General features: G+C 40.9%; 1 protein-coding gene across 2 annotated transcripts in view; it reads left to right on the top strand.

Moving 5' to 3' along the window:
- Nucleotides 1–1,912: 1,912 nt before the first annotated feature.
- The window catches only part of fhit (fragile histidine triad diadenosine triphosphatase), a 137,619-nt gene continuing 111,839 nt past the window's right edge, over nt 1,913–27,692 (top strand). Inside the window, exons 1-2 of one of the 2 annotated variants that reach the window (XM_085353668.1) lie at nt 1,913–1,976; nt 13,873–13,942. The gene's annotated coding sequence lies outside the window, so the exon portion shown is untranslated. Of the gene's footprint in view, nt 1,977–13,872; nt 13,943–16,954; nt 17,048–27,692 lie in introns of those variants that run through there. The other variant, XM_085353669.1, reaches the window with a different exon arrangement.

Genomic DNA, 27,692 nt, shown 5'->3' with positions numbered 1-27,692 from the left:
CGAGCGCCGGTGTCCTGCAGGTTTTAGATATCACCCTGGGTCAACACACCTGAATCACATGATTAGTTTGTTGCCCATTACGGCTTTTACTATACTGGTCTACTTGATTTTCATAGTTTATTCAATCTTTATTATTTATTTTTTATATTTTTGATTTTAAGTTATTACAGTCAGAATGTACAGGACCGGGGGATGGGAAAGAGAAAGAATAAGAAAAGAGAAGTTGGGAAGAAAGTTAACAGAAGGAAAGGTGAAGAGAGCCAGTGAAACACAAGCAAAACAAAAACAACACAGCAACAATCAACTTAAGCGTCACCCAGCAGCCACAGTGTAGAAGCCTGTGGCAGCTGTCTGTGCCAGAGCAGACCGAGCTCTGAGTCCACAGACCCGAGACCCAAAGGCCCCCCAGCAGGGGCCCGACAGAGCTGCTAACCCTATCCCAGGCAGGGTAAACCGTTCCCTTGCTCTATTACTCATCGTAGGCATCTAAATCGCTTCTCTGGTCCTTCAACCAGGACCAGTTTGCCTTGGAGACCCTAGCAATATATGAGTTAACCTGCTTTACAAGTAGGCTGGACCCTGGCCTTTCTGTCTGTCTCTCTGGACGGCAAAAAAAATCAGGCGAATATTACTGCCCACAGTAATTCTACCATCTGAACTGTTAAAGTATTAAACACCTTGCATTTAGTCATTCCATAACGGGTTCTTTTTCAAAGATGAGTAAGAAGTGTGAAAATACTGTTGTACACAAAAAAGAAAACCAAACAAAAAAACTGCCTGTTTTTGTGTAGAATCAAGACTCAGGGCTGAAAATAACTCAAGGACTGTTTTTACCATCTCTGAGCAGCAAATAATGCAATTGTTTGTTTAGAGTGACGATGATAGACTTAAGGGCACTGGCATTAACCATAAAGACTTCATACTCACAGTGGAGCACAGGTGGAGTGGTCTAGAGTACTTGACTTGTGTATCACTACAGTAGATCTAAACACTCAATATATATTACCAGCTTTTCACCAGTATGTCAGTTGTGGCACTGGTACTGGAGCTATTTTATGAAGATGCCTCTAATGCAGATGCACTGGCTCTTTTTCTTATGGAAGCTGAGACCCTTCAGTCAATGCAGCAACAGGACGATTTTCTGTAACTCGGTTTTGGCAACTGTGATGAACTTTGCTGTGGTCTGCTTGAAGAGCAGCATTAGAGCTGGTGACTGAATAAAGGTAGCTCTGTGATTGGCTGCAAAAAGATGTGTTGGAATGAACAAAGTGTTCTCCATCACAGTGGAGCTCCTTCTCTGACATGCTGACTTAGCTCTGCTGCCACAAGAAGACATCAGACAGGAAATCATGCGTGCAAGTTGTTATCATCCTCTATTTTTGATATCATCCCATGATTGTGGCAGCAGAGGGTTTATTGCTGCTGTCATCTAATAAAACTTAGGGAGGGGAGGGGGAAGAGTGCTGACTTACTGAGTTCTAACGTGACAAAGGATTTTAGATGGTTCCAAAAATAAAATGTCAGTGTTGCCATTTTGGCAAGTGTTTGTAAGTATTGTGTAACTTTGTTAGATGTGGGTACCACAGTTTAGGTAGTTAATGAGAATGACTTCAAATTTATTTACATAATCAGGCTTCTTCTATTTCTGTGCCCATCAGTACTGTTTAAAAATAACAGTAATAGAAAGTTAGAAAGAGAGGCTGCTGGCTGTAATAATTCCTCAGTTGTAAGCCATCAGTGTGTCTATGCACACTGTACAAGGTCAGTGGAGCTGCCATCTGATTTCCACCAAGAGGGTTAATGTGGAGGAGCAGAAAACTGAATATGAGTGCTCCACCTCTCCCCTTGTTGGTTCTTTGGTCCTTACATTCACATCAAAATAACATCCACTCTGCTTTCTCCTTCCCAGCATGTACATTCTGCCTCAGCCACAAACGCAAGCAGTCTACTGAACCACTGAGAAGCCATCCTTCAAGGTAAAGATCACAGCGCTAGCTCACTGCTGTTTTGCAATTCTGTGGAAAACAAAAACTTAAGCAAATAGCTGCAAACTGTGTCTACTTGATACAAAACACAGTCTTCGTAGCATGCACATTTCAGTACACATGAACATAACTTTGCAAAGACAAGAAAACATCTAAAAGTATAATTTTGGAATACATTTTCTAAAACAAACATATTGTTAAATGTGAGTACTGTCTGTTCTCTGTGCTCTAGGGAGAAAAACAATCTTTGACAGTTGTTTTGAAAACAGTTGGCATCAATTTGAAGTGTACACAATTAATTATTAATACATGCAAACTCACCAGTGGAATCCTTCAAGGTGGAGTATTCATCATCAGTAATAAATAAATGCAAATCAGTTGTGCTGCAAACACACTCCTGTGAGGAGCCGTGTTAAAGCAAATGGCTCATTCAGAGTTTGTGAACTGACAGTGCTTCAGGCTGAAGCCTCAGTAATTCACTCAGTGACTTTCATTCTGAAGAGGAGGGAGACCAAGCCCGACAGGAAGGGAGGGAGGCTCAGAACTCATAGACAATCAGCCAGATAATAAGAAGGATCACTATCATTACGTCTATAAACAGCATCTAATCGGTGCAGTATGCAAGCATTACACTCTAGTGTTTTGGTGGAGTACTGAGTAATAATAATAATCTTATTTTTCTTCTTGTTATTATTATTGTTATTATTACCACAACCCCTTCATTTCCTTCATGGTCTAAGCAAAAACGCCCAGAGCTCCTTCTCTCTAGTTGCCTCATCCAGGTTATCCAAAGAAACACGGGCATTTCCAGGCCAGCCAAGACATACAATCTATCACAAGCACCTCACCGAAAAAGCATGCTTGTAAAATGCCGGAACCAACTTGTCTGAGTTCTGTTAATGTAGAGGTTTGGCACTCTACACTATTCGAGCCCCACTTGAATGACTGCACTCTTCACTCTATCTCTAAGGGAGAGGCCAACCACCCTTCAGAGAAAGCAGATTTCTGCTGATTATATATTCTCAGTCTTTCAGTCACTCAAAACTCATGAGAACAGGGATGTAGATCGACTGGAAAATATGCTTTTACACTGGACTCTCTCTTCACTACAGTGGACAGTGCTACAGCTTCAGTGTCACTGCAGCTGTAGTCTCAGTCCATCTGTTAATCTCCTGCTCCCTTCTCACTTGTGAACACAACCCTGAGATGCTTAAACTCCTCCACATTGGGCAGCCACCCATCCCTGAACTTTTTTCTCCCTACTTTGTGTCTGACCTCCTTTACTGTACACCTTTGATGATTTGATGAAAGCCCAATTGGGATAACCACATGCTTTAAGATCTCCTGAACCCAAAACCTCTTCTGATAATGACCCACACCCATTTTCACAACTTGGCTCATGTGATTAGGTACATGGTCAATAGTGGGTCAACACGCAGGACCGGGCTCAGCTGTATGTCATAGGAGAAACTCCACCAATTTGTCTTAGAACTGAGGAAGCTTCTCAGATGAAAGATGAAACATTTGATTTTCCAACTCAGAAATTTCATAGGCGGCAGAAACATCTGATCCACATTTGTAGAGCTATCCATATTCATCATGTGTTTTTTGATTAAATATATGGTTGACTCAACGCGGTCCAGCTGCCTTTCTTCTCCAGCTCCTTAGATTTTTTAATGTGATGAAAATGAAATTTTACCTCTCACAGCTTTAACTTTTTCCCAGAAAACAATTGCTGATGTTCCAGGCAGATCATTGTAGTCTACATATAAATCCTACAGTTTAAAAAAAAAGAATTAATCTTTAAGCAATGATGTTTTAAATCTCCAGTTTTTACTTGGTGAAATAACCTTATTAAAGACACAGGAGCATGATCACTGACAGCTATAGGATGTTTCTCAGTGTGTGAAATGTCACATTTTGTCAGGCAGCGTGGCAGGCAGGACTCAGACACAAGGGATGAACTCAAAACCACAGCTTTGTTTGCTGGCACGGGGAAACGAGCATACAAAGCAAACTAAACTGGGAAATAACAAACTAAACTCACAGGGAGATCCACACAGCATGAGGGACGACACCAACTCAGAGAAACACAGGGTTTAAATACACCGGGAAGTAACGCGGGGAATGAGACACAGAAGCAGGGCACAGCTGGGAGAAATCAGAACTGACGAGGCAAGGAAGCAAAGCAGGACACATTCACATTAGACACGGACCTTCAAAGTAAAACAGGAAGTATAACACAGAGATGCGAACTTGACACGGTGGAGACAGCAACTAAGAAACACAGAAACATAAACCATAAGCCAGAGGACTCTAAGAACCAAGGAGGGAAATACTGAGCAGGGAACACAAGAAACTGGACTCGAGGGAGTAACAAAAGACCAACCATGAGAACATAATTCACAATACAGAGTGACAGAAAACAAGAAACTCAAAACATGCAAAGACACAGACCAAGAAACACGGACTTTACACAGAACAGAGGGGGCACAGAGAAACATGAGGGGCAAGGGATCAAAACTAGAAACCATAGAATAAATCACACAAGTACTCGACCAAAACACAAAAATCACACAGAATTAAAAACGCTGGGTCAGGAGACCCAGGATCCTGACACATTTAGCTGCTGACTAGAAAAGAATCCAGATGAGAGTTCAAGTGATGGACATGCAAACTCGGGTGAAGAGATTATCCCTTCTGAAAAGATATCTATAAACGTAAATATTTGGGACAGGGAAGAATGAGGATCCTGAAGGAGTAATAGCACATCATCTGCATAAAAGAGAATTTTGTGTTCTGTGTTAACGTTTGAAATCCCCTTAGTATTGTTATTGTATCTCATAGCGTAAACTAGTGGTTCAATGAGTAATGCAAATAGAGATGGAGCCACAGGACATCTTTGCCTGATAGCATTCAGGAGAGTGAAGCTGACATTGACCTGTCAGTGGTGACTGCCTTTGGGGATGTGTAAAATGCTTTTATCCAACCAATAAAGGATTCTCCAAACCCAAATTTTTCAAGTGCTGCAAATAGAAATGATTGAACTCTAGTATTGCTGAATTTGTGAATATCTTCCATATTTGGTTCATGGTCAGAGGTGTTTATATAAAAATCCCCCCCACCCCCCTAAAAAAACCAAATTTTTATTCGTAGAACTATGGGAAGACTTGCTGAGTCCTCGATAACTGTGCTTGTTGTTGGGTTGTTGTTGTTTTTTTTGATCAAGTATGTTTGTCAGATATTTACCAGAATTATTATTGTATTCAATGTTGTCATGTCTCAGCTGCTGTATAAGAAACTTTGTCTTAGTGTTGTTGTTTAATTCCCATGTTTGTTCTATGTTTGATCAGACGTAAGTGTATTCTCAATCATCTGGTGACGGTTTAACCTCCAACTATCACAAAGGCCATACTCTTCCACGTATTGCTTTAGAATTACAGTGGATTACCAGACTTGAATGATTTTTGCCCGACTTCCAACTCCACAGATTTTCCAACAGAAACATTTGATCCACGTTTGTAGAGATATGATGAATATGGATATGTGGTTTTTGATTAAATATATGGTTGACTGTGCATGTCTGGACATGTGTGAGTGATGATTAAAAGTGTAGTTTTAATGTGCAGTGGTGCTATTGTGTAAGGAGTGGCAAAGCAATATAAGAGGCGTTTGCATATTTCCTGAATTTCTAGTGGGAATTGATCATTTATAATTGTGAGTTCCTTTCAGTTCTTTTTCTTGTTTTTTTCACTAGTTCTTTGTGCTTTTAATGGTTAAATTGAGCAGTTACTTATCTTGGTTTGTTGGCGTCTTTTTTAACAGCACCGAGACGGTGGATGTGATAAAGGTTATTTGGTTGACGCTGACTGTGGGGATCTTAAGCTGAGCCATCATGAAGTCCTTCAATATGGATTATAACTCAATAATAATGTTTCTGGACTAGTGATAAGTAGCTTATTGTACCTTAAGCGTGATTGTAAATATAATATTGTTTGTTTCATCCTTTTGTTTTCTGTAGTTGCGGCCGCAACTTATTCAGTGACAGTCATAATCAAGTCCTGAAACTTGTTAATTCTCTTAGGTTAGCAGGAGAATCTGATTCCAAACTATTTTTAATATCCTGAAATTTGTTGTGCAACAGTTAAACGAGTCTGGCAGCATATGACGGCAGCTTCTGATCTCTAGAAATAAGTGTATAACTGACATCTGACAAATAGATTTATTCAGTCTGGATTAGCAAACTGGTGAATGCATCCAGTGACCAATGGTATTCTGATGAGTTTGCCAGTGACTGTGGGCTGTAGTAATATGTGACCTTTGCTAGTCTATCAGAAGCACATGCAGCTCTTCTCAGTGCCTGATAGGATGCTGATGTCATGATAAATGGAGTTATCGCTCTTTAGCAGTTAAATATGGACAATTCAGCACAGTTAAATAGGTGCTTGGCCCCATATTCAGTACAAACCCAGAGTGTTTTGTTTAGACACACTAGGTTTCTCTTCTAGATTTTGAGATTTCCATTCCCATCAGTTTAGTTATAGAACAACTCCACCAAAGTCAGAATTCTGTCAGAGCAGTACAACAGGTGACGTTTTAACATAACATATAAATAAGGATGGAGAATATTTTTTAGCTCCAGAGCTACTTAAACTCCTCCAGTTATGACATTTTGTGTATAGCTGACATAAAAATGAAGGCTGGGATAATGAGCGAGATACCAGAACTGTAGCAGTCTGTTCAGTCTAGTTTTGACTGATCTAACATCACAACAGGTCTAGAATAGCAGCCATGAAAATGGGATCATAAAAAACAAAAACTTTTCATCGATTTATATTGGGTCTATTATATATTGATTCTATCATTCAAGTCTGTCCAGTGAGCACCTCTGGTTTTTATAAATCCCAGCTACCATAGGGCAAGGTGTGGGGTGCACCCTGGACAGGTCGCCAGTCTGTTGTAGGACCAACACACAGAGACAAACAGCCGTTCACAACTGTAGATAATTTAGAACAGGGGTTGGCAACCTTTCTGATGACAAGTCCCATCTAAAATTTCCTCAGAGGTCAATGTGTCATATGATTGCATTAGCAATAAATTTAATAGCGCTCTATATTAACAGTTAAACACTATATAGAACAACTTTATAGGATTATATTTGTTCGCAGATGTTGGCAGCTATCAGCGAATACTTATCAGCTATTTTGAAACAAAAAAAGACTTTTTATCCATAACAGCAAATGAACTGTACAACAGAAAATACAAATGCTATTTATGGTCTCCTCCCAACAATGATAAGAAAAATAAACTGGGCCAATATGGCATGTTTGTTAATACAGAGACACACATGTTAATGTGATCTGTGGTCTCCCACTCAGAGACACAGGTCTCCCAGTGTCCAGCATTCAGAGGCTACCTGAGGACTCATGTGTGAGAAAACCTGCTCACACAGACATGTAGAGCCAAACACTGTCAATAAGGCCTCTGCAATGTTCTGAAGCCAGTTAAACCTGTCAGGTAGTGATGTCCAGTAGGTGAACATGCAGCTCCATGAACACGCACAGCTGTGGATTCCAGCTGCGTTCGTAGTTCTGCAAACTTTGACCCCACAGAGTCGAGCTTTTCAGTTCATCAGCTGCATTTCGATGTCCTCTGTGTCCAGCCAGTTAATGCGAGACAAATCCAGCTGACAAACCTTTCTGGTTTGATCAGAAAAGAAAACATTGGTCCAAACACCTGAAAGTCCCAAAAACACATTGTAAATTCTGTCTCGAGTCTACGGATGTATCCATGGTGCTGATGCTGCGCTGAGCCGACAGCTCCTGAAGCATTTGAAGTGTCGGAATGTGGAAATTTCAACATCGCTTGAAAAGACTGCCAGCTAGCAACGTCCCTCTGACCGGTAGGCGAAGTGATTTTAGCCAATTACAAGTTGAATCTGGTAGTTGGGGTTGTTAGCTGAGATACCATCATTAGGAAGCGGCACAACTAATGTGTCTATGCGAGCTAATTTGCGAAGTGCACTTGTAACCCAACTTACGAATTATTATTAAGAATGACCGAACTCTCACTAGCCAGTATCAGAAGATCTAGGATCGGCAGGAGCCCAAAGTATAAACACCAATAAGGAGAGACCACACCACAATAGACTGTTCACAAATTTGTTATATTTGACACACAGCAGCTGCAACAAATGTAATGAAAGCAATAAAATAAAATACAAAATATTTCCCCCAAAATAACAAACTAAATAAAAGTGCGCGCATACAGCTTTCTCTGAGTCAAATGTATGAGTGAATAATGTCTGGCAACTGATGGATCGTTGGGGCCCGTTCAGTTTGTTTAATGTTTGTCCTACCACACTCCGATGGAGGAAGAAAGTTCGTAGTCCTGCAGGTATCTGAAGCTTCAATGGGAACGAAACTTTGGCTTCATAAAACCTCGGCAAATCCTATTCAATTTTGGATTGGCTCACCATCCAGTTAACTGGAACTGTGGAATCGCTGCTCCTCAATGAGGGCTTGCTTCAGATTGGGTCCGTCTGCAAAAAACACCTCCTCAGATTAATTCACTGCGTGTCGTGCCCAGGGCTGGACTGGGACAAAAAATTAGAGTTATTTTCACGCATCGACCAGCATCTGGCCAATCCACCACCTTTCATTGTTTATACTGTTACAAAAATAAAAAATAAAATAAAATAAAATAAAACAAAAAATCACCATCGGCCCACTGGGCAAATACCCGATGGCCAGTCCAGCTATGGTGGTGCCATCAGTTAACCCTTCGCGTGCCAGCTGTGCCCAGGGTTGACGACTCCTGATTTAGAATCATCAGTTAATCTAACTGTGTGTCTTTGGACACTGGGACCTGGAGAGAACCCACACAGATCAGGGTTTAGCTTAGTAATTAGCACAGGCTAATCACTGCTCAATTGTGCTGCCCAGGGGAAATCTATATCTAAAAGGTATAAATAAAGATTCTAATAGATATAATTCAGATATAAATTAGCATAATTTCAGGGAGTGGTTGCTGTTGCAGGTGTGTACTAAGGTAGGACTCTGTACAGTCAGCTAGTGATAGCCAAAAGCTATACATATGCATCTTGATGCATTCTCAATCATCCAGGTAAGTAAATCTCCAAAAGTTGATTCTGTTCATCTGGACGTAGCGTTTTGTGGGAGAAACGTTTCATCACTCTGACTGCAGGTTTCAATCTTACAAACAGGACATCTGCACAATGACTGAAACCAGCCCACTGAAGGAACAATGGGCTGTGAGGTCAGTTCCTTCATCATGATTATGCAAATTCTCATGGCCATTGATCAATAACCACTGATCAAAGGCCATGAGTCCCATTCACAGAGAGTTGGGGAATGGCTGCAATCACAGCATTGTAAGATGGTGACAGATGTACCCTTAGGCCCTTTCCTCGATTCAGAGATGGTCTTTCCCTTTTCACGTAAATGGCCTCCTTGACTCCGCCCTCAAACCAGCGTTCCTCCCTGTCCAGGATGTTACATCCTCATCCTTGAAAGAGTGTCCACTGGCCTGTAGGTGTGAATAGACTGCAGAGTCCTGGCCTGACGAGGTGGCTCTTCTGTGTTGTGCCATCCTCTTAGCCAGAGGTTGTTTGGTTTCCCCCATGTATAAATCATGCCAATCCTCCTGCACTTAACAGCGTACACCATGTTACTCTGTTTGTGTATGTTTACGGTACACGTCAGCTTTTAGATGTCCCCCATTACTGATGGAAATCTCACAGTCTGAGAAGGCTAACCTGCCACTTTTCATATCCTCCCTGGTGAATTTGAAGTCAGCTGAGACTGAAGAAAACACTTGGATGAGTGGTGAAACGTTTCTCCCACTGAAGACGCTACATCCAGATGAACAGAATCAACTTTTGGAGCTATACATTTGCACTGTATGTTCTGGTCTTCCAGGCATTTTGGTGTTGCTGAACTGGCCATTGAATTCATTCATTTTAAGAATGTACCAGATTGTTGATTTGGCTACTCCTAATGATTATCTCTCTGATAGGTCTACTTTATTTAGTGTTTTAATTAAACCTCCCTCACTTCAACTGCTACTGACCCTGTGGTAGCTGGAATAGGCTCCTGCTCCCAGTGCTTATCTCTTCATATTCAAAACTGTAGTGAAAGTTTAAAAAAATAAAAATTGAACACTTGGAGTCAGCTTCAATATTACATCTGCTTCATTTGTTGCGAATTACAGTTAGCTGGACATGAAACTGCTCGTCAGTCAATTCTCTCATTCATTTCTGCAGGGCTATCTGTACAAATGGCTTTTATTTCTAAAGAGTTGGTGCAGTTTTGTAAAATTTCTTGAATTAAAGTTGGAGTCTGTGCTTCAATCACATATTGATTGTTTGATTTCAAAACTTTACTGAGATTCTGTACAGAGATACAAAGTTGCAGTTAAAGTTACAGAAAATTGGACCAGAATTGTCCAATAAATGATGGCTCTAACTGTACATACTGATGATATGATATATGATGTAGTCATATTGGTGTATCTCTCTTTGTTGGGGAAGTTTTTGCCATTGTATTCTTTTACTGCACATTGTACTTGTGCTCCATTTCCTTACTGCTCGTGTCCTAGATCAGGCTGTAACAACCTTCAACATCAAAAGAGCCATTTTAGCTCCTCCTACCAAACAGTGAGACACAAAGAGAAAAAACCCATGTGACAAGGGGGATATGGGCAGATGCCAGATGTAATTGGGAGAGGATTAATTACTACACATAGCATATGAATTAGTTACGGTTAACCCTAACTGTAAATTACGTCTGTGGTTGCTGACTTCTGCCCTGGACCTTAGCGGAGGTTTGATTTCAGTTAAATTCTATCATGTGCTTGGCTGATTTTTGCATGTTAGCTACAGATGGACTAACGGTTTTAGATTCAACACAACAAAAAAATGCTCAGTTAGGCAGAATTGATGGTTTGTAATTCAGCTGCAGCGTCATCATTAAAAACAGGTCGGCACTAATGCAGTACACATGTGTTATAGTGTCAGTTACAGAATCATCTGTTATGGACATATAATAATTATAAAGAGTGTGTTAATCAACTGTGGGCTGTGTTTCACAGTTGTTGTTTATCTAACAAGGCCTTGGATGTGAAAAACCATGCAAAACACTTTTCTATCCAAATGTCCTTCACAGTGTTTTCCTCCCCCTTTCCTATCTGGCTGTCTGTCTGGTATGTTGGCTAATCAACAGAGAAATGCAGCCTCCCTGACCAGGCCTTAAGTCCTGCTGCTGTTTTCTTTTATGTCTGCCTGTGCTGTTTACCACTGTGATGTCACACACGTTTTTTCAGCAAACACTTTTCACTTCACCTGCAGAACTGTCCAGATGGATGGCAGGTTGCATGTGTGTGTGTTCCCATGCCATCTGCTCATAATCCCCCCAGCACACACACACACACACACACACACACACACACACACACACACACGCGCACACACACACACACACACACACACACACACACACACACACACACACACAGAGTCATGCAATAGTAACAAGCAGGACAGACATGGATAGCCAGTCATCTGCTTCAGCTACGACAGCTTGCAGCAGGTTTATTTTGTGTTTAGTTCTACATCAGGATCCATCTTTAAACGGCTCAAACTGAACATGTCTGATAACAGACTACTGTTACCTGGGGATCTTTTGTGATCTAAGAACCACACCCATCTGTTTCCAGCTGAGAATCTGCAACGTATAAACAGTGTCTGTCTTGTTCTTCTATTAACTGGCCAAAAATAGAGGATTATCTCCAGATGTACATGAAATGTAACAGCTCTACATCCTGAGCAGCTACATGTGCCTTCTGAATTTGCACTCATAAAATGTCTTTTTTGCACAGGACTAAGACTTCCTAGACTTGCCATTTGAATTTTTAAAAACTGCAGCTTTCTGTGTCCTTAATCCCAGCTAGATTTGATGCCTTGTGGATCATATACAGAACCGGTTAAACATTTTAGAACATCCCAATTTTACCAGTTATTTATTGCAATTCAAGTCGTTTAAGTCCAATGAATAGCTTGAAATGGTACAAAGGGAAGTGAAGAACTGTCAGAGGTTAAAAAAAAAGAAAAAAGGTAACGTTACCCAAACTAAAAAATCATGTAAATTTCCAAATTATTTAAAAGAAATAGAGCTTTCAGGGAACACAACATAGGTTAATAATTTAAAGCTGTTCTGCACTAATGGAGGTTGATCAAGCCTTAAAAGCTGGTGCTACTAATTACTATAGGTGTTCCAACTTTACTGGATTACTTACAGCCCCCGCTGTCTGCATAAAAGCAGTGTTGGAACACACTGTGGTACCACACCCTCGTGAGCAAGAGTTGAAACAGTATTGTGTGCAGAAAGTAGTGTATTGCTACAAAAATGGGGAGAAAAAAGCGATTAACAAAAGAAGAGAGAAAGACCATCATAACACTTAAAAATGTAGGTCAAGCTGCAGGTTTGAGAGGATGAGCTACAGCAAGATAGCCCTCGCTAAGCCATGAAACACCGCCATTGGACTACTGAAGACTGGAAGAAGGTATTATGGACTGATATAAGCAAGATTTGAAATCTTTGGTTCATCATGCAGGATCTCTGTTGAGTAGGTGAAAGGATGGTTCCACAATGTGTGGCATTAACTGTCAAGCGTGGAGGAGGAAGTGTGATGGTCCGGGCCTGTTTGCTGGATCCAGGGTTGGTGACTTGTACATAGTGAGAGGCACCCTGAACCAAAACCACAGCATTCTGGAACATCATGCTTAGTTGGTCAGGGGTTCATCCTACAGCAAGATAATGACCCAAAACATAAGTCCAATCTATGCCAGAACTACCTCAGGAAAAAAGAACAAGATGGTGAGCTTGAAAACACGGCGTGTTCAGCAGTGTCTCCAGACTTAAACTCCATCGAGCTGGTTTGGGATGAACTGGACAGAAGAGCAAAGCGGCCTACAAGGTCCACATTTATGGGAACATCTGCAACAGATATGGGAGAATATTTGATTTCTATTGTAGAAAGAATGCCACGTGTGTGTTCAGCTGTTATATCTGCCAAAGGTGCCTACATCGATGAGTCAAAAGTTTAGAATACATTTTGGTCTATAAACTGATTCAATGATTTCTTTTTTAACTCCACTTGCTTATTTTTACTATGCTTTCACTTCAGAGTGCAATTAGACAGTAAACTGCATAATTTTCAATAAAAAAAAAACTTGACAAATTGGGGTGTTTAAAAACCTTTGACTGGTAGTGTAAGTAGTGTAAGTCTATCGTATCCAGAGGTAATTTTGGTCAATAAGTAGTGAGAAAGAGGCAAATTCCCTTTCTTTTGCATTATTTTGAATTGAACGATTCAAACTATTGCTGTTGCAATTTACATAACATGTTAGAATCAATCAATAAAATCCAGTACAGTAGATTTTAAAGTATAGCAATATTTGTTCCTTTCTAGTGACATTATATGTCCTCGTTGCGGACATATAATGTCAGTGTTTTCTGACTGATATACTTGGGCCTTTCAAAGTACGTGTGCGTGTGTTGTATTCTGAGGGAAAAAACTCAGATATTTTCAAGATAGTAGAGAGAAAGGATAAGATTCTGTTTGAATGAGCCATGTGGCAAACACGGGGATTGCTACATTACATTACATGCTACAAACATACTCATGTATATATCTTTCTACGTAGCACTTTTAATTCTTATTCTTACTTTTATTTTTTCATGTCTATTTAAGCGCAATTTATGACAGTATGTTTGCACTGAAGCACCGCAGCAATTTCCTAATGTTGTAAACCTGCTCAACATTTGGCAATAAAACCTTTTCTGATTCTGATTCTGATTTACCACAGGGTCCACTGTTGCCTTCATCCTCCACATCTTCTCGTCTCCTCTCTCAGCTCTTGAAAGAAGAAACACAAGGTACTCATGTTCCTTCTTCCTGATGTTGCTATCACTACATATAGCTACATCTGCCACTATGGCTGTCTTCCTCTGCTTGTCCAACACTACTATGTCTGTTTGGTTAGCCATCACTAGTTGTCCATCTATATTAAATTGCATTGAAATCAATTTTATTTAAATGGTAAATGGCCTGTATTTGTATAGCGCTTTACTAGTCCCTAAGGACCCCAAAGCACTTTACATATCCAGTCATCCATCCATTCACACACACATTCACACACTGGTGATGGCAGCTACATTGTAGCCACAGCCACCCTGGGGCGCACTGACAGAGGCGAGGCTGCCGGACACTGGCGCCACCGGGCCCTCTGACCACCACCAGTAGGCAACGGGTGAAGTGTCTTGCCCAAGGACACAACGACCGAGACTGTCCGAGCCGGGGCTCGAACCGGCAACCTTCCGATTACAAGATGACCTGCCATCTCTTGAGCCACGATTTAATACATTCTGTTTTCATGGATGCCTGGATGTTAAACTTAATTGTTACACCTGGTAAAGCAGCAACGCTGATCCTTTCATTAAAGATGAAAACATTTAGAGAATTCTTAACTCTCAGTGATGCCGCAGTGATCATTTGACTTTGGGACCTGAAGCGGACAGAGTTTTGGACCCAGATTACTCCGTCAGGCTCCTGACTACGGTAGCTGTAATGCTCCAACAATCGATCAAGAGGTGCGGCTCCGATAAGCTTCCTAGCTTATCGAAGTCATACTAAAACATGTTTTGACAGATTTTTGAGCACTGTATACCACATCAAATCGGTTTGAGGTCAGTAAGCCCAACCAGAATTCATACATAAGCCGCGCGGATTATAAGGCACACTTATTAAAGGATTTTAAGTGCACCTTTTGGTGTGGAAAATACGGTTATTGTTTTGCCGTTAGTCAAGATGTTGGGTGTGGAAGAATACAAAATGTTTTTATTTAAAATCACTCTAACCTTGACAAGGCCAGAGATTTTTTTTTTTAAGAAAAGCAATAAAAAGGAAGGAATATCATTCCGGTTATCTGGAGGTCACATTTGTGAATGTAGCTCCAATAAAGAGCAACATTTTAATCAAATGTTTAGTACATTGACACTTTCATTAGTCTGTAATCATAGAGAATGTTTACCTGTTGCTTCAGTCAGCAGTAGGATCTATATTGGAGTTTCCAGAGAAAGGGACGGCACAATAGTGATAATTTTATTAATTATATATAACTATTAATTCATTCAGCTGAGTACAGTAAGGCTCAAAAGCAGTCTCATGTTTCTACACTTCAAAAAAACACATTTCTTTTTAAAATAACAAAATCATTTGTTAGCTGTTGGATTGTGAGGTGTTTTGAGCTCTGTCAAGTGTCACAGATAAAATGTACTTCACTTACTCAAGTCAAAATCTCCACTGAAGTTTTTGTGCAAAATATCCCACTTCAGTTTCACAGGAAGATATATGCAGAAGAGACATTATTCTGACGTCTTACTCTTTAAGATAAATATTAAAATATATATATAAAGAACATTGCCTGGTAACAAAAAAAAATCACATTTACTTGTACAGTGGATTTCTGTGGTTGGATAAACAACTACAACTCTTTTCCCCCCTAGACAGCAGATGCAGCACAGACAAAAGTTGTGGTTTGGTTTGATTTATTTGCTCAAATTATTTAATTTTAGTTGATAAAGCTGTAATTTAGGCCTGTGGATTACTAACTTAGATTTAAGTTATATGATTTATAGAAAGTGTGCAATAGTTACTTAAACTAATTTAGGCAGGTGCATAAATTTGGGCACCGTTGTCGTTTTATTGATTTGAATACCTTTAGCACTAATTATTGGAACATAAAATTTGTTTGGTAAGCTCATTGACACTTGACACAGGTAAATCCAGTCATGAGAAAGGGTATTTAGGGTGACCAATTACAAGTTTTTCTCCTCTTTGCATCTTCTCTCGAGAGTGGCTACGTGGGAGCCTCAAAACAACTCTCAAATGACCTGAAAACAAAGATTGTTCAACATCATGGTTTAGGGGAAGTATACAAAAAGCTATCTCAGCGATTTCAGCTGTCAGTTTCCACTGTGAGGAACATAGTGAAGGAATGGAAGACCACAGGCACAGTTCTAGTTAAGGCCGGAAGTGACAGGTCAAGAAAAATCTTAGGTAAGCAGAGGCTTAGTTATTTGGGCATAACAAGAGGTGGTATGCATGACGGAAACAGAACACAGCATTCCAAGAGAAACACTTGCTACCCACAGTAAACTGTGGTGGCAGTTCCATCGTGCTGTGGGGCTGTGTGGCCAGTGCAGGTACTGGGAATCTTGTTAAAGTTGAGGGTCGAATGGATTCCAGTCAGTATCAGCAGATTCTCAAGAATCAATGACAAAGTTGAAGTTGCGCCAGGGCTGGATATTTCAAAATGACAACGACCCTAAACACTGTTCAAAATCAGGCAGAGGATCAAGTACAACGTTCTGGAATGACCATCTCAGTCCCCAGACCTGAATATTATTGAAAATCTACAGTGTGACTTAAAGCGGGCTGTCCATGCTCGGAAACCATCAAACCTGACTGAACTGGAGATGTTTTGTAAAGACGAAAGGTCCAAACTACCTTCAACCAGAATCCAGACTCTCAGCTATGAGAAGTGTTTGGAGGCGTTATTTCTGCAAAAGGAGGATCTACTAAATACTGATGTAATTTTTCTGTTGGGGTGCCCATATTTAGTTTAGGTAACTATTGCACACTTTCTGTAAATGCTATAAACTTCATTTCACTTCTCAAATATCATTGTGTTTGTCTGCTATATGATATATTTAAACGAAATTGCTGATCCAAACAACCAATGATTTATGATGGAAAATCATGAAAATTACCAAGGATGCACAAACTTTTGCATACCACTGTATTATGCTTTAGTTGTTTTAATTTTCATCTTTCCAGTGAAACAACAAACAATGCCAGTGTCAGTGGCAGTCGCAGTAGGACTGGTTGAAAGGTCTATACTGGAATTCTTTGATGCCTTCTCTTCTTGGTGACTTCCTGCTTGAGTGAATGCTGACGCATCTGGCTGCTGCTACTCAATGGTACATTTTCGATTATTTGGATTCAGATTTGAATCAACAGGGACATTCACACACACTCAGGACCAGATCAATCTCTGCCAGGGATTGATTTGTAATGATTGTCCTCAACATCTGCTACTCCAGCTAAATGTGCTCTGACATCTTATTCCCAGTGAGCTGCACTAGCTTAACTGTTTGGGCTATTTTAGCCTACCTGTTTGTCGCTCCGACCGGCTGTTTTTTTTTTCCTCCACATTGTCTAAGATGTGGGCCAAGATGTTTTTGAGCTGGTCGGTACTATTCTGGATTCTCCTGACACTCGTCCACCATCCTACGGCTGGACTGTTCCGCTATACTGCCGCTGAGCTCCTGCGCCTTCACGACCAGCTGTTGCTCCCATCGCCGGCAGAGCTCCACTACCGCCTAGACATCATTTTCCAGCCTCACTGGAGATATATCCATCGTGGGTCCCGCAGGATTTTCCTCAACTCCAGTGGAATCAAATCATTTTGGCCTGCTACTCGCCGCCCTCGCAGGAACTCTGATCGGGCTGTCAACCACCGATCTCTAGCCCACCTCACCAGAGCACCCACTATGATTAGCAAAAAAGGAAATACTCCACTCAACTTCGGTCTTCTAAACATCCGCTCACTGACAAGTAAGGGACCTCTCATCCAAGACCTCCTATCTGACTGTATGTTTGACGTTTTCTGTTTAACTGAAACCTGGCAACAACCTGATGACTTTTCTCATCTAAATGAATCTAGTCCTCCGGGGTTTGTTTACTTTTCTAAACCTCACTGCTCAGGTTGTGGGGGTGGTCTCGCGGTCATTTTTCGCCAGCACTTGAAAGTCCTGCCAGTAAATGTTGATACCTTTAGTTCCCTACAGTGCCTTGCATGTGAGCTGACTGGACCTATTCCCACCATCATACACAGCAAATCCAGCATGTCCAAATTAACACTGTCGGATTTGATTTCAACACTATTAAAGTGTCTATATGGGTCCACACCAGAGAGTGTTAATTTAACTCTTTTTGGAGAGTTGGTACGTTAACTCTGATTTAGTGTTAAACACCAAATCTGTCTGGAGTTAATAATTTAACACTTGGTGTTAAGAGTTTATATATTAACTCTCAAAGAGTATTTTAGTTTAACTACGTAAGAGTTATCTTCTAATTCATTCTAAAAAGCGGGAATTTTACTGTTCTGACCTTCTAGAAATTTCTTTTGGAAATAAACATTTACTAAAAAGACGCAATGGTTTTTGAAAAACATTTATTCTGAACTGTGCAGCACAATTTCAAAACATTTTCTGAAAGATGTAACAGTATACATGTTCTCACTTTCATTAGAATTTTGTTTATCAAAAGGTCTGACATAGGTGAGCTGGTAAATGCAAATAACAGCATTCTCATCACTTATTTCTTCAATACAATATGCATGTCCTTCATTCATCCCTTTGTGGAACTTCAACGCACTTCTGCTCTCCCCCATATTCCATCTTCACAAGCATATCCTGTGCGGAGATTGAATAAAAATTAGTTGACACTAATTAATGGCACAAATAATCCAGTAAACAATTGCAGCACAGAAAAAAAAAGGAATCCTCTTTGAGCCATTACTTGTGTAAAGTATTTTCCCAAAAGACAAAGACACAGGCAACAGGTAATACTGAACTAAATGTAAAACCTCAACCTTTTTAATTTTTACCTAAACCGTGTGCACAAAACTCTGGAGGGATCTATGCTACCGTAGAATCCAGTCAGGACGTCAGCTACTGCTGTTTGCACGTTTTTTTTTATTTTTTATGGGCGATCGTTTTCAGGCTTCAAGTAGCACCATTATACCAACATTTCACATTCTAGACATTGTTTTAGGTGTATTTGACCAAAAGTTTGACTGAAAATTCACATGCAAGCTTTTTTCAAGGCTGTGGTATTTGCCCGCAAACAATACCTTTCAGCTAGCTAAAACAGAATATTATGCTATCACCGAGCAACATGGCTAATGCCTTTCACACAGCTTTGTCTCAACTCCAAAGAGCCACAGAAGTAAAAGCTAATAACAATAATTGAAACAATCTTTGAAAAAATGACTTACCAAGCATGGCAAACAACTCAAATATGTAGAGCAAAATGTTCTGAAACGGCTTCACTTCAGCTTCGATTGGAGCCGTGCTGGGGGCGGAGTCTGTGAATTTACTCTGTTGGTGTCATAGCCCCTCTAGGAGTTCAGAGTTAAGAGGTCAAGAGTTAATGTTTCCATTGTAACACCTCCAGATTTGACAGAGAAACACTCATTTTTAACACTCGATTTTAACTACTATCATTTTACATTAAAAGAGTTACATTAAAAGAATGTGACTCTACTTAGAGTAAAATTAACTCTACTTTTGCAAGAAGACTATTAACACCAAAACATTTAACACTTTTGAATTTGCTGTGTAGCTACTGTATACCGCCCCCTCAAACCTAACCCTGTCTTCCTCAGTGACTTTGCTAATCTACTAGCCCATCTTTCATCTCTCTCCCCAAATGTGATCTTGGTGGGAGATTTCAACATTCATATGGATAATAATGACCTTCTGCTCACCAGAGACTTTTCCTCCTGTCTCGAGGGCTTTGGATTTAAACAATTTATTGACTTTCCCACTCACTCCAAAGGACATACCTTGGACTTGATCTGCTGTTCTGGTCTTACTCCCTCAAATCTTTCTGCTGCTGAAATTCCCATAACTGACCATTTCCTTTCATTTAACTTCACTCTCAGCTGCTCTTCTGTCAACCCGTCTCATCTCGTTCCGCGACATCAAGAACATTGATTGGACAATATTCAGAATCCAGACTTCTATTCTACTCCTGATAATTTGTTGTTATATTATAATAATTGTTTACTCAATGTTCTTGATTCACTGGCTCCTGTAAAAACTCACTCCGTTTCCTTCGCTCGCACTGCTCCTTGGTTTACCTCTGACCTTCGAGCATTGAATGCCAAAGCTCAGCAGCTTGAGTGTAAATATAAGAAATCTGGTTTAATCATTGATGTAGAAATCTACAAATACCACGTACTTCAGTATAAAGACTCCATCAACAAGGCCAAACAAAGTTTCTACTCAGGTATTATCAGTTCTTATGAGGGCAACGCAAGGATTTTGTTTTCGGTTCTCAACAAACTAATTCAACCCCCAACGCTTTACCACCACACTTCTCTTCTTCTGAAACCTGTAACTCCTTGATGCTTCTTCTGGACTACAAAAATCAATAACATCCACCAGCAACTCTCACTAGCTACTTGGGGTGGCTGTAGCTCAGGTGGCAGAGCAGGTCAGCCATGAATAAGAAGGTCGGTGGTTCGATCCCAGGCTGCCTCCTGGCTGCATGCCAAATATCCTTGGGCAAGATACTAACCCCATGTTTGCCTACTGGTGGTGGTCAGAGGGCCCGGTGGCGCCAGTGTCCGGCAGCCTCGCCTCTGTCAGTGCGCCCCACGGCAATGACAATGTAGCTTGCCATTGCCAGTGTGTGAATGGGTGAATGAGTGAATGTAGTGTAAAGCACTTTGGGGTCCTTAGGGACTGAGTAAAGCGCTTTACAAAATGCAGGCCATTTACCATTTAACGCTGTTGAAATGTTGTGTCTACGCCCTCTCCAGAACCATTTCTCTATTTTGAGCCGTTTTCCACTTTTCATCTTCCTGATTTATCTGATATTTTTGAGTTTATATGCAAATCAAAGCCTGCCACATGTCATCTTGACCCTATGCCTACAGGGCTTGTGAAATCCTGCCTCTCTTCCTTACTCCCACTCATCTTTGCTATCTTCCACTCTTCACTCACCATTGGTATCGTTCCCTCCTTATTCAAGATTGCTTCAGTCTCTCCCGTACTGAAAAAACCTTCTTTAGATCCTAACAACTTTAACAACCTCCGTCCGATTTCTAATCTACCCTTCATCTCTAAAATACTCAAAAAAGTAGTTGCAGTTCAACTTCATTCACACCTGGTTAATAATAACATCTACAACAGATTTCAATCTGGTTTTCGTTCATGTCACAGTACAGAAACTGCTTTACTTAAAGTCACTAACGATCTTCTAATCAGAGCTGACTCTGGTCTACTCAGCATTCTCGTCCTTTTGGATCTGAGCTCAGCCTTCGACACCATCTCTCACTCTGTCCTTCTAAGCAGACTTTCCTCTCTCGGCATCTCTGACACACCGCTAGCCTGGATTCAATCATATCTCCTTGACTGCTCCCAGTTTATTCAACTGAAATCAATCCACTTACGTCTTTTCCCGGTCACTTCTGGTGTACCCCAAGGTTCAGTCTTAGGCCCTCTTCTCTTCAGAATATACATCTTCCCTCTAGGTTCCATTTTCCGCAAATTTGATCTACTCTTTTTGCTGATGACACCCAGTTATATCTCTCCTGCAGACCTGATTCCTTCCTCCCACCTTCTTCCCTCACAGAATATCTATCCAAATTAAAATCCTGGTTTAGCTCTAATTTTCTAAAGCTCAATGAGAATAAAACTGAAATCTCCTTATTGGCACCAAATCCAACCTTTTGAAGGCAAATCATTTCTCACTCACTATCAACTCCACAGCTTTCACTTCTCCTTAAGGTTAAGAGCCTCGGTGTTATCTAGACAGTTCACTTTCCTATAAATCTCACATCAATAATCTCACCCGTTCTGCCTGTTTCCATCTACGTAACATTAACAGATTGCTTCCTTCTCTTTCCACCCAGTCTACGTCCATTCTTGTCCACAGTCTTGTTACCTCCCGTATTGACTACTGCAATTCTCTTTTGCATGGTCTCCCCCAAAAATCCCTCCATAAGCTTCAGCTGGTTCAGAACTCTGCTAGCACATCACCCCTGTTCTTCAGGAACTTCACTGGCTCGCAGTGAAATTACAGATAATATACTAACTTCTTCTGCTCACCTTCATAACCTCGCACCTCCTTACCTATCTGACCTGTTAAGCACTACCTTTTCTGCCCACTCACTTCGACCTTCTTCTATCCAGCTTGCTGTACCTTCCTTCCGCCTCACCACCATGGGAAGCAGAGCTTTCAGCTGCTCTGCTCCCAGGCTGTGGCATTCTCTGCCCCCAAATATAAGAAACATTGGTTCTCTCCCCCAGTTTAAATCTCAACTCAAAACCCATCTGTTCAAATCTGCATATTCACTGTGAACACACTGTTTGTTAATTTTATCTTGTGCTTTTGTTTTATTGTTCTTCATTGTGTCATTGTTCTATTATGTGTTTTATCCTATTGTACAGTGTCCTTGAAAGGTGCTTTATAAATAAAGTTATTTATTATTATTTGTATTATTATTATTATTTGTATTTTCCTCAAGAGCACCATGTTTGAGACGGGATGTGCTTGATACAGTGCAGCCCTGGCATATAGTCACACATATATGATATATACAGTGGGGCAAAAAAGTATTTAGTCAGCCACCGATTGTGCAAGTTCCCCCACTTAAAATGATGACAGAGGTCAGTAATTTGCACCAGAGGTACACTTCAACTGTGAGAGACAGAATGTGAAAAAAAAAATCCATGAATTCACATGGTAGGATTTGTAAAGAATTTATTCGTAAATCAGGGTGGAAAATAAGTATTTGGTCACCTCAAACAAGGAAAATCTCTGGCTCTCACAGACCTGTAACGTCTTCTGTAAGAAGCTTTTCTGTCCCCCACTCGTTACCTGTATGAATGGCACCTGTTTGAACTCATCATCTGTATAAAAGACACCTGTCCACAGCCTCAAACAGTCAGACTCCAAACTCCGCCATGGCCAAGACCAAAGAGCTTTCGAAGGACACCAGGAAAAGTATGGTAGACCTGCACCAGACTGGGAAGAGTGAATCTACAATAGGCAAGCAGCTTGGTGTGAAAAAATCAACTGTGGGAGCAATCATCAGAAAATGGAAGACATACAAGACCACTGATAATCTCCCTCGATCTGGGGCTCCACGCAAGATCTCATCCCTTGGGGTCAAAATGATCATGAGAACGGTGAGCAAAGATCCCAGAACCACACGGGGGGACCTGGTGAATGACCTGCAGAGAGCTGGGACCAAAGTAACAAAGGTCACCATCAGTAACACACTACAACGGCAGGGAATCAAATCCCGCAGTGCCAGACGTGTTCCGCTGCTGAAGCCAGTGCATGTCCAGGCCCGTCTGAAGTTTGCCAGAGAGCACATGGATGATACAGCAGAGGATTGGGAGAATGTCATGTGGTCAGATGAAACCAAAGTAGAACTTTTTGGTATAAACTCAACTCGTCGTGTTTGGAGGAAGAAGAATACTGAGTTGCATCCCAAGAACACCATACCTACTGTGAAGCATGGGGGTGGAAACATCATGCTATGGGGCTGTTTTTCTGCCAAGGGGACAGGACGACTGATCCGTGTTAAGGACAGAATGAATGGGGCCATGTATCGTGAGATTTTGAGCCAAAACCTCCTTCCATCAGTGAGAACTTTGAAGATGAAACGAGGCTGGGTCTTCCAACATGACAATGATCCAAAACACACCGCCCGGACAACAAAGGAGTGGCTCCGTAAGAAGCATTTGAAAGTCCTGGAGTGGCCTAGCCAGTCTCCAGACCTCAACCCCATAGAAAATCTGTGGCGGGAGTTGAAAGTCCGTGTTGCTCGGCGACAGCCCCAAAACATCACTGCTCTCGAGAAGATCTGCATGGAGGAATGGGCCAAAATACCAGCTACTGTGTGTGCAAACCTGGTAAAGACCTATAGTAAACGTTTGACCTCTGTTATTGCCAACAAAGGTTATGTTACAAAGTATTGAGTTGTATTTATGTTATTGACCAAATACTTATTTTCCACCTTGATTTACGAATAAATTCTTTACAAATCCTACCATGTGGATTCATGGATTTTTTTTTCACATTCTGTCTCTCACAGTTGAAGTGTACCTCTGGTGCAAATTACTGACCTCTGTCATCATTTTAGGTGGGGGAACTTGCACAATCGGTGGCTGACTAAATACTTTTTTGCCCCACTGTATGTTTGACTAATCCTTGTGATGAATTAGGCTGAAACTGATATGTTTGAATTCATTGTTTGGTTTTCACTGTTCCTCCTAAACAGTGGATTTCTAGAAAATACTTGTTGGGGGGGCCAGGTAGGGGCACAGATTTGGAGAAGGGTGGCAGATGTAATTGGCAGATAATGTAAAACAAAACAAATTCTACCAACCATTAACCATAATTCAATAACCCTATAAACCTAATAACCGAATGCGCTTTTAACTCTTATTAGAATGAGATTTTAACCACTACGGTTTTTAGATACTGTGTTGATAAAGTACAAGAGATACAATCAGTGCTCTGTCAGTGTTTATTCAGCATTCAAGGACAGCAATATTTGCATAGCATTTTTACTGACATGTAGTGCACATATGTTTTGGGAAAAACATTTTTGAATATTAAAATACAAACATTTTTAGCATACAATTGGCAAATTAGCCAATGCCAATGCAAAACTTTATCTGCCTATTAAAAAAAGACAACAACAACTTTCCTGATGTATGACCTTAACTAGAAGTCAGGGATGTCAGATTCTGGCTCTCATGGACCCCTAGCCTGCACGTTTTAGATGTTACCTATACCAACATAGCCAGTTCAAATCAAATAATCCCCAAATGCCTATTTGTGCACGAGTCTGTAAACGATTCTTTAAATCAGCTGTGTTGAAGTATGGAAACATCTGAAACCGGGAGGACAGGAGCCTTGAGAACCAGAACTGCACATTCCTGCATTGAACATGGCACAGGGGTGATTTACACTCTATTCATAACATGGAGCTGGCAGATAGGAGAGTAATGAGAGAAATTAGCTAGACCGCACAGTGTAGTGTAAGTGCTGCCTCATGGTAAACTTTGGTAATATTGATGTATAAAGAACAACACTGGCTGATGATGAAGTACAGTCAGCTGGCATGGTGACACTGCCAGTATTAACCTGCAACCAAATCTGCAGCTCCACACAGCAATGTTACGACTTGGATTATATCCTATAACTCATAACTCTTATGTTAGCTCCCCTCAGTAGCCTACTGTCTGAAGTATTCGACGGTTGCACTAATTCTTTAAGTGTTATTTTTTCCTTGGTATTCAAATTTCACCGAAGTTTACTAAGCTCAACAAACTTAATATTACTTCCCGGGACATTTATTCTGTCCTCATTTTCTTTTGCCGAAAAATTGTTTTCTGCTGTGCCGTCTTTCGTGCTTGGCTCTCCTTCCTTTGCTAACGTGATGCTCATAGTGCACAAGCCAATGCTGCATTCACTTACACTCGGATATCTGAGCTTCACTGTGAAAACATAATCGTACATTTGATATTTGATTGAATTTTATTGTTTTAGCTTCGGGGTGGCACCTGGGGTGGCCAGTCTGGTTGGGAGGGTGGCGCTGGACACGCCACAGCTCCTAAGAATCACTGAAATATTGTCTTATTTTAACAGTGCTTATTTTAAACACTTACTTTTCTGTTTGCTAACTGTACTGTATATGGAGTGACATTATTACACATTATGTACATCAGTTCCACTTAAGGTAGCAGAGAAACAGGTTTTGCTATAAATGACTTGTGGGCAGTGCATTAAAAACAGATTCTGTGCTATAGTCCAGAGTGTGGCCTTAGTGTTAATTTCCAGCATGGAACATCTGAAGCCATCAGTTCTGAACATGTACTCCACATCTCTTCCATTACGTCCCAGCAGGAAATGGTCCCATTCGCCCCTCATCGTGGTTAATGGTGGCTGAGTGGCTCTCAGGCTGCTCATATAATGACCTGTAATGCATAACCTCACCTACTGAGTCATTTTCTTCCCCTCTCAATCCTAATGTATGTTTGAGAGTCTGTTCCAAATTTGTCATTCAGTCCAATGTCTAATGGCCAAAAAATAAATAAAAAAATTAGGACAGGCAGATGGATGACACCAAGGTTGATGAAAGGCTGGTAATTTCTTGCTACAGATACCAAAACTTTCCTTCTCTTTATAGATGATGCTAAAAGAGGAAATCACATGTAAAGGAGGAAAATTTGTATTTATTTATTTGTATTCCTATATTCTCAGGAGGTGCTGCTGCCATGACCCAAACTGTGATATGTCATTTAATGAAGATTCCATTAATAGTCTTAGAAAAGTAAAATAGTACCAGCTGACCAGACATTGTCTATTCAGTTCAGTTCAATTCAGTTTTATTTATAAAATTAAATCACAACAATGGCCGCCTCAATGTGGTTTAAGGTAAAAACCCTGCAATAATACAAAAAAAGCAGAAAACCCCCCAACAATCATATGACCCCCTTTGAGTATTACTACATGCTCTAATATGCTGGTCAGCATGCTGTAATAAATTATTATAGTCAACAGTAGGGATGGGTATCGTTTAGGTTTTATCCGATACCAGTACCAAACCGGTACTTTTGAAACGGTGCCGGTGCTTAAACGGTGCTCGAACCGGTGCTTAAAGAATGGAGAACACAAACTTTGTCCAAAAACCTCTCATGTTCAGCTGTTTTTTTGTAAAAAGATAACAATGTTAGACTTTTCTGCAGCTATAGGGCATATATGGCATCACTCTTGGCTGGAAGCAGTGCTTAATCAATGGAAAAAACACAAACTTTGTCCAAAAACCTCTCATGTTTAACTGTTTCCCACTTTTTCTTTGGTCATTTTAGCCTTTTTGGCCAGGGTGAGGGGAGTATCTGCCATCAAACAAGAAGACAGCCGCATGTAGCTATGATGATGTTTGCTAGTTCACCTTACATGCATTAATATAATAACGTGGTTAGCCTACTCAACGTAAATTACACACGAACAACATTAAGCTACTCACGCAGAGAAGAACGGCTGCTGCTGCATCATCATCCTCATCATTTCTGCTACACTGGCAGGGCTAGGGGCCAGGACTCTCCTCTTCGGGTTTTTGGGGATGTTGCTAACTCCGGGTCCGATAACAGGCACCACACCCACAGTAGATGTGCTCGGTGTGAGGTCTCGCAGCAAGCTATCAAATACGGCGCATTTTTCGGCTTTTAAAAAAAACGCTATGCGTCGCCAGGTGTTTCATCAGATTCGAGGTGTTGCCTCCTTTGCACAGTATCACAGTATCAGCTTAAAGCACTTGTTGCAGGCTGCTGAATTTGCATATTTTGCTGTGAAGTACAGCCAGACCTTGACCGCTTCGCCTTGGGCATTTTTAATCTGTAGCTCTGCTCTAAAAGAACGGACGTACCTGGACCCGCCTACTATCCTCAGAAACGTAAAGTGATTGGCTAGAATCTAAAGTGTATCACAGCTCAGGAAAAAAAAGCACCGAAATCAAGCACCGAAATGTGCGCTGCTTTTCGGTCTGGTTACTACCGTTTATGTCAGAACTGGTGCTATCATGGCACCGGATACCGGTACCCATCCCTAGTCAACAGTGTTCAACGCTGCACTGAGGTCTAGCAGGACAAGCACAGAGATGAGTCCACTGTCAGAGGCCATAAGAAGATCATTTGTAACCTTCACTAAAGTTGTTTCTGTGCTGTGATGAGCTCTAAAACCTGACTGAAACTCTTCAAATAAGCCATTCCTCTGCAGATGATCTGTTAGCTGTTTGACAACTACTCTTTC

This window comes from Diplotaxodon limnothrissa, linkage group LG5, assembly GCF_057381915.1.
Source record: "Diplotaxodon limnothrissa isolate DT_005_m linkage group LG5, D_limnothrissa_male_GT1.1, whole genome shotgun sequence".
Lineage (NCBI taxonomy): Eukaryota > Metazoa > Chordata > Actinopteri > Cichliformes > Cichlidae > Diplotaxodon > Diplotaxodon limnothrissa.
Note: the sequence above shows the minus strand (reverse complement) of the source record. Positions and strands in the feature narration are given on the sequence as shown.